This window comes from Aulonocara sp. 'chitande type north' Nkhata Bay, linkage group LG3, assembly GCF_057382095.1.
Source record: "Aulonocara sp. 'chitande type north' Nkhata Bay isolate Kocher_YH1m ecotype deep benthic linkage group LG3, A_spYH_male_GT1.1, whole genome shotgun sequence".
NCBI classification, from domain to species: domain Eukaryota; kingdom Metazoa; phylum Chordata; class Actinopteri; order Cichliformes; family Cichlidae; genus Aulonocara; species Aulonocara sp. 'chitande type north' Nkhata Bay.
Window position 1 is genome coordinate 67,168,474 of NC_141346.1, and position 12,178 is coordinate 67,180,651.

Genomic DNA, 12,178 nt, shown 5'->3' on the forward strand with positions numbered 1-12,178 from the left:
CAAGTGTCCCCTCTCCCCGCTGCCTTTCAGCAACAGACAGCAGCAAACAGGTCGTCAGATGATGATTAAGCTTAACATTTTCAGTTTGTTAGTTAATAATTTAGAAATGAATATTGTCTGTAAGGACTGCTTTCCCCCCCAAAGAAAGTGCACATGTAAATTGTGGTGTTAAGCGATGCGGTCGAAAAATTTGAGTGCACCTAACTTTTGTGCCGGTACGCCTACATTTTTAAAGTTAGGCGTACTGGTGTGCCCATGTCAAAAAGTTAGTTTAAAGTCCTGTAGTTGATTCAAAGTTATCACAGTTTTGTCACAGTCAGTTTTCCTATTTTGGTTTCAGTTTAGTTTTTGCCACTGCTCATGATGCTTTCATTTTGTATTCATGCTTATAACCTAAATAAACGGCTTGCCTTTTTTTTCAAAACTTAGTTCTGTCTCCTTCCCTGTCTGCACTTGGGTCCACTTCATCATCACACCGGTGTACCCCACCATGACAGTTATGTCCAAGTGTTCCATGTTCCCAGTGTTTAGTTTCCCCACTTTAGTCTTGGTTAGTTTTCCTTTAGTTTACTCCTGCCTTTTGTTTTGTTTTGCTCACCAGCCTTGAATAAACGGTTCTCTTTTGGTTAAAGTTAACTTTTGTTTTCACGCGTCTGCTTCTGGGTCCACACTTCAAGCTCCACGTAGTCCACAGCCCACACTGTGGCTGGGGTCATGTCACGGAGTTTGGGACTGTAACTGGCTGGAACCATGCATGATTGACATTTGCCATAGAATACCAGAATTATCAGGCCACCACTGGCAGACTGTGTTTTTCACCCTGAACACATATGACAGATATGAAAGGGTCCAGAGAAGTTGTAACATCGTTCTGCATGGCCAGTTTGATAGTGGGCCAGTAATGACCCAAGAGGCATATCAATGGAGGGAGGCACAGACATCTATGGGCTGAAGTTTCTGGACCTCTGGACTGATTGTCAAAACTCTACGCTGGTGCAGTGGTTGCTCCTCCTGCTGCAGGACAATGACACCAAACACACCTCCGGGCTGTGTGAGGGCTGTTTGACCAAGAAGGAGCGTGATGGAGTGCTGACCAGATGGTCTGGTCTGGCCTCCACAGTCACCTGAGCATTGGACAAACATTTAAAAACAAATAAAAGAAGCTTAAAATGGATCCTAAAATGCACGGGCAGCCAATGAAGTGAATTTAAAACTGGGGTGATATGCTCATATCTACGAGTGGCAGTTAAAAGGCGTGCAGCAGCATTCTGGACTAACTGCAGTCGAAAAACAGAAGATCGACTCACCCCAAAATAAAGAGAATTACAGTAATCCAGCCGAACGGTTACAAAAGCGTGGATTACTGTAATTCAAATTGCTGTCTCGTAAGAAAGTGCTTAATTTTGGCCAGTTGCCTCAGATGAAAGAAACTAGACCTTACAACCAACCCGATCTGGCTTTCAAGCTTAAGCTCAGGATCCATTTTAAAACCCAGATTAACAATCTCTGGTTTACAGAATGATTTCAGGGATTGCAAATCAATACACGGAACAGCAGTGGAGGCAGGTCTGAACACCATTACTTCAGTTTTAGAATCATTAAAACAAAGAAAGTTTAACGCCAACCACGACTTGACATCCCCCAGACATGTTTGTAAACGATTTACAGATGACCCATCTTTCTTTTTAAGAGGAACATAAATCTGGCAGTCATCTGCATAACAGTGAAACGAGAGTCTGTGTTTTCTAAAAATTGAGCCCAACTGAAGTAAATAAAGTGAAAACAGGATAGGACCCAGAATGGAACCCTGTGGTACTCCATGAGACAATGGAGCACAGGAGGACTCACAGTTTCCTAAGCGAACTGAAAAGGTTCAGTTTGTTAAGTAAGACCTGAACCATTTCAGAGCTACACCTGTTATACCGACACACTGCTCCAAACGTGAGATTAAAATTTCATGGTCTACAGTGTCAAATGCAGCAGTTAAATCGAGTAAAATAAGAATGAGACCTTCACCAGAATCACATGATAAAAATATATTATTAAAAATTCTTAAAAGTGCTGATTCAGTGCTATGCATTGCTTTAACCCTTTAAAGCCGGTCGGAGCGGGCACGCTCTGTTTTGCGTAACTATTTGTAAATCCCGGTAGCTCTGCAACCACGTAAGCTAGCGCAATAATTTTTTTGCATATTAAACCGGAGGAGTTGTACTTACATCTTAAGCCATCAGCTTGTCCTCGGTCACAGTTTCCTTCCACATATGGCTTTGCAAAAACTGCATAAAAAGCACTTGCAGCAACAAAAACATAATATTCCAGAAACACGCTTTGCCGATCCGATCAGCTGTGTGTAACACTTCCTACGACCATCAGCACGAACTAGCGCATGTCCGCCATGACCTGCCCGAAACCGGAAGTGACGTCATTTTCGTGGAAATGTAGTTTTTTACCATCAGGGCCTTATGAGCCTATACTGGTGTTTTTAAAAGTTATGTTTGACTTTCTGACTTTCTGTGTCGTTTCTAGGATGCTGAGGACTCATATTGCACTGCTGGAAATAGTTTATTTTGATGCAGATGCTGTTGTTTTTGCAAATTTGCATTATAATATTTATTTTCGTTTTTCCTGCAGTGTATAAAAATTGGTGTATTTCAAAAATAAAACTATGAAGACACTTAAAATAAATTTGCTGTGGTAGGAAACTATTTTGTGCAACTTTTTTGTATTAACAGTTTTGAGGGATAAGCCTCTTAAATTTCTCTAACTAGAAATATATGTTAAAAAACAAAAACGATTTTCAATTTTTTTGTAGTTTATTGCACTTTTTTGCAATTTATGTAGTTACTATGCACTTAATGCATGCATATTATTAAAATCTGGGCTATAATGGTTGTATTGATGTATAGCAACTTGAAATGCTCCCAAAAATGGCTCCACAGCATGTAAAAATATAAAATAATCTCTAGCGGACTTGGTTCTATGGTAGGTCTTAAAGGGTTAAAACCAGATTGAAAAATCTCCTGCGCATTTTGTGCATTCAAGTATGAGATCAATTGGTCATATACAATTTTTTCCAAGACTTTAGATAAAAAGGGCAGCTTAGATATTGGTCTAAAGTTCTCAACAGCGTTTGTATCTAGCACAGGTTTCTTAAGAAGTGGTTGCACAATTGCATCTTTAAAATTCTTTGGAACCATACCTGAAGTAAGGCTGCTATTTAAAATGGTTAAAATGGTTGGACCTATGGTAGAAAAAAACTTCTTTCAGAAAAAAGGGGAGGGATAGGATCATAAGGTGAGCCTACAGGCTTTAAATGATCCACCACCTCCTGTAGCTGAGCAAGAGTAACCGACTCAAACTGTTGAAAGACAGCTGAGCAAATTGGAAGATCAGGCGGGTCAGATGTGGGCAAAATAATCTGCACGCTAGCCGAGGCTACCTTGTTTATAAAGAAGTGCAGAAACCTTTCACACATTTCAAGTGAAGGCTCAAGACTAAGAGCAGAGGGAGGGCTTAAAATAGTCTCAACTGACTTAAATAATATATGTGGTTTCTGATAATTCACCATAATAATGTTTGCAAAGTGTTTCCGCTTTGCTTCTTTTATTGTAAGCTGATATAAAGCCCAGCACTCTCTTAAACTTTGTAAAGAGACCTGTAAATTATCTTTTTTCCATCTCCGCTCAGCCCTACGACATTCACGCCTCGCGGCACAGGTTTCATCGTTCAACCAGGGTTCAAGCTTTGTCTTAGGATGCTTAATTTTTAGAGGGGCAACAATATCCAAGACAGTCTGACAAGTGGTATGAAACCAAAAACTCAGTTCCTCTACATATTGGAGTGTCTCAGGAATGGAGAACTGATTATAGCAGGTGGAGAACCGTGCTGCCGTGGAAGAATTTAACAAACGAGATGTCTTTGCAGGGACAAGCCCCCTGAATTCATTTCTAGACAAAGAGATGTCAAACAGAACCGGCATATGATCAGAGAAAACAGGATCGGAGACTTTCAGATTAAAAACAGGCAATGAAACCTAAAACCAGATCGAGAGTGTGGCCACACTGTTGCGTGGGTGCAGACACACATCGAACTAAATTAAAAGAATCAGTAAGATTCAAAAAGTCTTTAACCATGGGCTTATCTGGACAGCACACATGAATATTAAAATCCCCAACAATAAGAAAGGAGTCATATTTTATCGTGACTTCAGTTAGAAATGCAGCAAATTCCTTTATAAAGTCTTTACTGTATTTTGGGGCCCTGTATATTATTGTGTACGGGGGGAGAACAGGCTATTTCAAACAGTAACAGTTCAAAACTGGAAAAATAAAATTCCAATGAAACCTGCTTGCACTTGTAGCGATCTCTGAAGATAGTAGCTACTCCTCCACCTCAACCAGATCTGCGTGGGACATTAAAATAGCAGCAGTCCGAAGGCAAAAGTTCTGCAAACGCGCTGGAATCACCAGCAGTTATCCACGTCTCAGTTAAGCAGAGAAAGTCCAAGTAGTGTGACAAAAAATATTCCTTAAGGATAAAAGTCTTATTCGATACCAATCTGGCGTTTACCAGGCCAAATTTGGCCGGAGTTGAATAGTCACTAGACTTTGAAGCTCGCGCAACATAACGCAGGTTTTGCATACTCACTCCGCGCCGCCGTGGACAGGGAGGCAGGGAGCGGCCGGGCGGGAACAGCCCAGAGCCAGCGAGCGGCACCAGACACGCATAGGACGGCCTACGAAGATGCCAGTGGAAAGGGGCACGGCAGGTAACGCCAGGGACAGCACAACGAAACGCCAGACAGGCCTTCAGTTTCACCAATCTCCCACTCCTTTTGCCGCGACGGCGGCCCCGCTTCCGCGGAGACGGCACAGGTACACGGAGCAGGTGAGTAGGAACCAACGACAGGAGTGGAGGCGGTATTTTGTGTGCAAGACATACTTTTCTTTCTTATTCTCATTTAAAATATCTAGCTTTTAATAAATAATTATCTTAATCTTACACCCAAAGTTTTAATCTGATCTAAAATGTATAGAAGTCCATTACTGTATATAGTAACTATTAAGTCTAATATACCCTAGTAAGCTATAGTACTTTTTCCTTTGGGAAGGTACCATCTGTGCAGTCTGCAATTCTGTTGAAGAAAGATGTTGAATCTATTTAATTATTCTTGAAAAATAATTTATTTCTGTGCATTCTTCTAATTCAGGAGAATAATGCAAACTAAAACTACCTAATAATTCAAAATCTTTAATTAGGGGTATAACATGGCATAAAATACTATTATAATCTAACACTATGCATTGTATAATAGCCAGGGAGGGGACAGACATGGCAAATGGTGCAACATGTCAGACTGTGGGATTATACATTTGTTAGTTTTTCTAATGGCCTCTTCAAAAGGTAAGTTTTATTCCATATTGTCATTTTTGGTTTTTTAAGTTATTTATTGTGACAGGAAAAGAAAACAAAACAAAACAAGAAGCTCCTAAAAAGGTCATAAATGTGAGAACTTTTCCAAAGAAATCTCAGTCAGTTATGCCTGAGATAGAGAGATGATTATAACAGAGTAAAGATAGCATTAAAATGTTGGTGACAGAAGTAATGCTAAAATCTCAACAAGCCAAAGTTACATACATGTTAAAGGGAAAGATCAAACAGTGCTGAAATGAAGAAGTGGGCATTACGGGGCTTCCCCAGTGAAATAACTGAACTTGGAGCACAAAATAATAAATAACATACCAGTAATGCGCGGAGGGAAGGCTTCTGAGAAAATTCACAGGGAATTTCTACAATAGCACGAGTTAGATGTGGGCAGATTGATGCAGTTATCAATCGTATTGATACCAATGCTGGTATTGTTACTGGAGATATACTACTGCAATAGGATTGGTACTTTGTTTCTGTCCTGTAAGTTCAGTATGTACCTCAGTGAATTCTGTTATGTAGTTGTTGTTTTTTTCTTTAAATGAAACATAAAACACGGACTATGAAAGCCTCTTATTTTGTTTGTGCAGCTCTAACAACAGTGATACAAGCACAGCAGACTGTGCTGGCTGCAGTGGGAGAAGATGCTGAATTCAGCTGTCAGCTCTCGGAGACTAAATACATCCTTCAGGTCATATGACAGAAAATCTTACAAGATGTGGAGACAAATGTTGACACCTACAGCTTTACTGAATTTTCAAAATGCAGAAAAAAATGATTGAGTTTGCTTATTAAAACACTGATGAAACTCTGCACTGGGAAGTTTTTGTACTTTACTTGGTACAGTTGATCATTCTAACATGCCTTGGAATGTCCCACAAGGAAGGGAGATTCTTCCTTCCTTCGGGGACATTTGAGTTTTCAATAATTTGGCTATTGTACGACGTTGTTTCAATACGTGGTACAATAGCCAGTGGGGACACAGAGACGTGCACCATGTCAGACTGTGGGATTCTGTGTTTGTTTTTTCTTTTTATGGCCTGTTCAAAAGGTAAGTTTTATTCCGTATTGTTGTTTTTTTTTTTAAAGTTATTTATTGTGACAAGAGAAAAAAAAAAGAAAACAAGAACCTTCACTCGTAATAATTAAAAATTGATCCTAAAATGTGAGAACTTTTCTCTGAAGTGACAAAGAGATTGTCTTTAGACAGAATTAGAGGGAGATACAATTACTGAAGAGTTTAGATTTTGTTTGAATGAGTGACAAAACGTTTCTCCCACTGAACACTCAGCCTAATAAAAAAGAACAAAATCAACTTTCTGTGTCATGAGTTGTTCATCATTCAGATTAATGAGACTGTTTTGAGAGCTGTGTGAAAACAGCTTTAGACTGTTTTGTTAAAGGTTGCCCCATGCCTATTCATATTACGATGAAAGCAATAGATAAACCACATGTTTGTGTGTTATGTATGTATGGTTGGTAAATTAACAAAAATTGGGTTGTATGTGGCCTACAATGTAAAAGACGTTTCACAACCCCAATGTAGTTAAAAACAAGAAGGCACTCATTTCCATTAGACAGAGACGGAGTTCAGGTCATAAGTAGTTTACTGACAATTATTTAACATTTGAAATTAAAAGATCCGTCAGTCCATTCACATATATACTGTTCAGAGAAGGAATGTAGTTTAGAGCAAAGTGTAGTAGTGTGAAGTGGCTAAACACACTCACCAATTGTTCTAAAATAAACAATTTATCAAAACATTAACAGTCTTTCACACATACATACGGTTTATACACTATTTTAAAAAGAAGGGGTTGAAGACCTGATTGATTACAAAAAGTCTATTAAAATGTTCTGGGTAACCACAGAAATCTTAGTCACTTATGTCTGAGAGAGAATGTTTATGACAGAAGTAATGCCAAAATCTCAACAAACCAAAGTTACATACATGCTAAAGAGAAAGATCAAACTGTGCTGAAATTAGGAAGTGGGCAATATAGGGCTTCCCCAGTGAAATAACTGATCTGAAATAATTGAGGCACAAATTAATAAATAACATACTAGTAATCCACAGAAGGGGAGGCCTCTGGGAAAATGTAGAAAATCAATGGGAATTTCTACAGTAGCACGAGTTACCAGTCAATACCAGTCCTGGTATTGGTTATGTTGAAGTGATGGGTTTTATAATTCATTTTTGGTCCACTGAAGGGATTGTTTTGTAACCCCAATATTGATATTTTGTAAATAAAAAATATGACCTCAATTCAACCTTTAAATTCCCTGCACTTGTCATAGATATCTACATGATGTCCAAAAAATATACATCAAGTCCAAGGTTCTAATGTTGAACGCCATATTGATGTCCAGCTTAAATCATGGTTGGACCTCCAAATTGTTGAAAAAGTTCAAATGCAGTACAGACCTCCAGAATTGGTCATGGACCAACAGAACCAATATAGACACGATCTGTACATCTATCTGACTTTCTTTGTTTAGTTGGTAGCTAACTGAATTGTCTTACTTTTTTTTTTATAGATGAAAGAAAATGTCCCTGAAACATACAGTATGAAACAATGAGTGTCAGGTTTATATTTATAGTCTACGTCACATTTAAGTGGTACCCATATGTCAATTTGTTTGAGCCTAAAACACAGACTACTCCATGACCCGAATTATTGTTTAATCCTTCCCATCAATACCTCTCAGTTCCACATCTCTAACTCATGTTATTCTCCATGCAGCTCTAACAGCAGTGGTCCAAACACAGCAGACTGTGCTGGCAGCAGTGGGAGAAGATGCTGAATTCAGCTGTCAGCTCTTGGACACTAAAGACGTCCTTCAGGTCACATGGCAGAAAATCTCACGTGATGTGGAGACAAATGTTGCCACCTACAGCAAGTACTATGGTCAGAGAGTGAATGATGGCTTTAACGATAAAGTCAAGTTTAAATACACTGGACTACAGAACTGCTCCATAGTCATCAGGGATGTGACGGAGCAGGATGAAGGATGCTATCACTGTCTGTTTAACACTTATCCTGAAGGCTCCTTCACTGGTAGAACCTGCTTCCAAGTCTATGGTAAGAACTTTTGCATTAATGTGTTTAAATGTGCTAGAAACTGATTTCCTTTCAACAACATATTCCTTGCAATATCTCCTGATCTTTCACAGAGCTGCATGAACCTGTTGTTGATGTCAGAGTCAAACTCTGCTGAAGAGTGGGTTGTTTCCTGTTCAGCCACTGGTCGACCTGCTCCCACTGTAACACTCTCACAACAAGACCTCAACTTCTCACAGTACAACACTGTCAGTGTGTCCAACACCAACGCTACATTCACTGTCACCACTACAGCTGTGCTCTCAGGTTCACGTAAACACAGCACACAGGTGGGATGTGCAGCACGAGTGCTCTCTGCTCCTCACAGAGAGGTGATGGTGACGATTCCTGAGGTCCAAAAAACATCTGTTGGTGGTGAGAAACTCTTTCTGTATACCACAGACTAGACTAGAGACGGATGATACTTGGGTAAATTTGACTGGGATCTAATAACAATGACTTCAGTACTTCATGAGTGATGTATTATTGTTGGTCAGCGTCACGTTTTTCTGTTTTTTTCACAGATTTTCCCTCAATCACTGTAATAGCTGCAGCAGTGCTGGTGTTGGGGTTTGTCTTTTTCTGTTGCTCCACTATGCTGCTTGAAGAAAAGTTACCTTTTCACTTTCTAGTATGTCGTTTTGTAATGTGTCTTATCTTATTAACATGATAGTGATTTATTGATTCTAACCCTAAATCTATCTAGTAATGTCTGCACATATTTTCAGTACTGATTTTAAAGTGTTTTAATCCTTCTGTCACTCAGGGAACCCAATAAGGATTCAAATACTTCAAAAGTCAACCAATGACATTGATGTGTAAGACTATTTAATAATTATTTATTGTTTATATTTCATTTATTCATTCATTCTTTGCACTGTGATTTAACCCATCTTTGTGTAAAGCAGGGGTGTCAAACTCCAGGCCTTGAGAGCCAGCGTCCTGAAGCTTTGAAATGTATCTCTGCTGCAACACACCTGAATAAAATTATTAGGTCATTAGCATGACTCTACCCTACTCAAGTAAATTTAAATAAATGTAAGTACATACCACCAGGTAGCTCCACTCGTACCCAGCGTAACGGGAAGTGAGAGGGTTAGGTTTTGGCGCTTTGAATGTTCAGTTGTGTGATGCAGCGATTAACGTTTGAGTAAAATATTGGGCTCCCTCGTGTCTTCCCTACATTTCTCCACAATGTACGTTTTTGCAAAAATGTACTTCTAGAAGTACTTTTATTGCACGATGTTCATTCACTCATGCGCTGCTGCAACATGAATCAAATGGCTGAACTGCCACCTTGGCGTGCAGTCAAGTTCTACAGTCTGCTAATGATCTAATAATAAGTATTAATATTCCTCACTCACCTTACTAAATGTTTGTGAACACAGCCAGAAACATTTGCATCACAAACACAGACTAGTGTTTATTAGCAGAAGCTTTTGGGTAACACTCAGTGTCTCACAACAACACCTCAGCTTCTCACAGTACAACACTGTCAGTGTGTCCAACACCAACGCTACATTCACTGTCACCACTACAGCTGTGCTCTCAGGTTCACGTAAACACAGCACACAGGTGGGATGTGCAGCACGAGTGCTCTCTGCTCCTCACAGAGAGGTGATGGAGACGATTCCTGAGGTCCAGCAGATGTCAGATTATCAGTGATGGTGAGAAACTGAGATGCAATAACAATGCATTGTGGTAGTATGCATTTTCTCTTTGATCAATAATTGATGTATTCATTTTGATCAGTGTCACATTTTTCCTGCTTTTTCAAGTTTCCTCCTGGATCATTGTATTAGCTGCAGTATTGGTGATGATGGTCTTTGTCAGTGTTGCTGCTCTGCAGTAGGCTACTCTTTAAAGAAAAAGACCAGATAACTTTCATTTTTCATTTCTTGTCATTTTTTTCTACACCAAAATCTATCCAATAATATCTGCATAACATTTTCTACTTGTGATTTAGTTATTAATTCTTTGCTTCATGATTCAATCGGTCTTTGTCTAGTATTACATTTTATGTTTCCCATTTAATCCCACTGGCTTTAAAGTGTTTCACCAGGTTTTTACGAAGTATTTCCAGTCTTTTGTTGTCTCTGTCCCAAATGTTCTGAAATGTGTTGCATGTATTAAAAGAAGTTGGACTTTACCAAAAAATGTACTATGTACTTATAAACTTACATTTATGAAAGCTGAACAAACATTGATATACTTGACTTTTGTAACAGTGAAAAGGCGATCTGTTTTTATTGATAAATATATATGTTTGCATTACTGTTATTTAGATTGCCATGTTAGAACGTAGCAAACAACATTGTTTGTTCCTCTATGGTTTCTTTATTTTTACAAATCTAAATGTTTTTTGTCAAAAGATTAATAATTTCATATTGAGGTCAGATGGTCAGCAGTTTTGATGTTTTTGCAGAGATTTTATTTTTTGCAAAATAGCACAAGTAAACATTAAAAGTAGTTCCTAAATCAAGGCATTTATTATTAAGGCGGCCATTATTATGGCCCTGTGTGGAAAAAGTGATTGCCCCCTAAACCTAATAACTGGTTGGGCCACCCTGAGTAGAAACATCTGCAATAAAGCGTTTGGGATAACTGGCAATGAGTCCTTTACGAGGTGGTGGAAGAATTTCTGCCCACTCATCTTTGCAAAATTGTTGTAATTCAGCCACACTGGAGGGCTTTTGAGTATGAACCACCTTTCCAAGGTCACAGCACCTCAATCAGATTCACGTATGAACTTTGGCTAAGCCATTCCAAAGTCTTTATTTTGTTTTACTTAAGCTGCTTAGAGGTGGACTTGTTGGTGTGCTTTGGATCAAGTGCACTTCAGCTTGTGGTCGTGAACAGATGGCCAGACATTCTCCTTCAGGATCCCAGAAACTGGATTCTGTTCATCTTGACGTTGCATCTCCAGACTGAGAGATCTCAATTACTTTGTTTCTTATTTGCTTCTGAATTTCCTTGGATTGCGCCATGATGTGTAGTTTTTGAGGATCTTTTGGTCTACTCTACTTTGTCAGACAGGTCCTGTTTAAGTGATTGATTCAGCACAGGTTTGGCAGTAATCGGGCCTGGCTATGACTATGGAAAAATTGTATATTTTCTATTGATAAATGCAAATATTTTATGTCTGTTATGTGCATTGCCGTGTGGAGAATATAAGGAAAAAATTGTGTGGTTTACATTGTTTCTTCCTCTTAGATTTCTTGATTTTTTTTTAAAATCGCAATAACTTTATGTTAATTTCAGTGCACTTTCACATTTCTTTAAATTCAAACTACAGTCCTGTGAATAACTAGAAACACTTCTAGCAGCACAAATGTGAGGTAATTGTTTTCTGCTTGACTTTATCAGTCTCTCATATTGTTGTGGAGGAATGTTGGCCCACTCTTCATTACAACGTTGCTTCAGTTCTTTGAGCTTTGTGGGCATTTATTTAAGCACAGCTCTCTGAATGTCCCAGGTTGAGGTCTGGACTTTGACTGGACTTTGCTTTTCAGCTATTCTGCTGTAGATTTGCTGCTGTGTTTGGGATCATTGTTCGACTGCAAGACCTAAACTTTACCTATTAAACAGTTAACTCTGTATTTTACACTTTATGTGAATATTGTTGCAGATTTCAATTATTAATGTTTTTA

General features: G+C 38.9%; 1 pseudogene; it reads left to right on the forward strand.

The window, feature by feature from the left end:
* The first annotated feature begins 921 nt into the window (after positions 1-921).
* Positions 922-8,935, forward strand: LOC147336703 (OX-2 membrane glycoprotein-like; annotated as a pseudogene).
* The last annotated feature ends 3,243 nt before the right edge of the window (positions 8,936-12,178 follow it).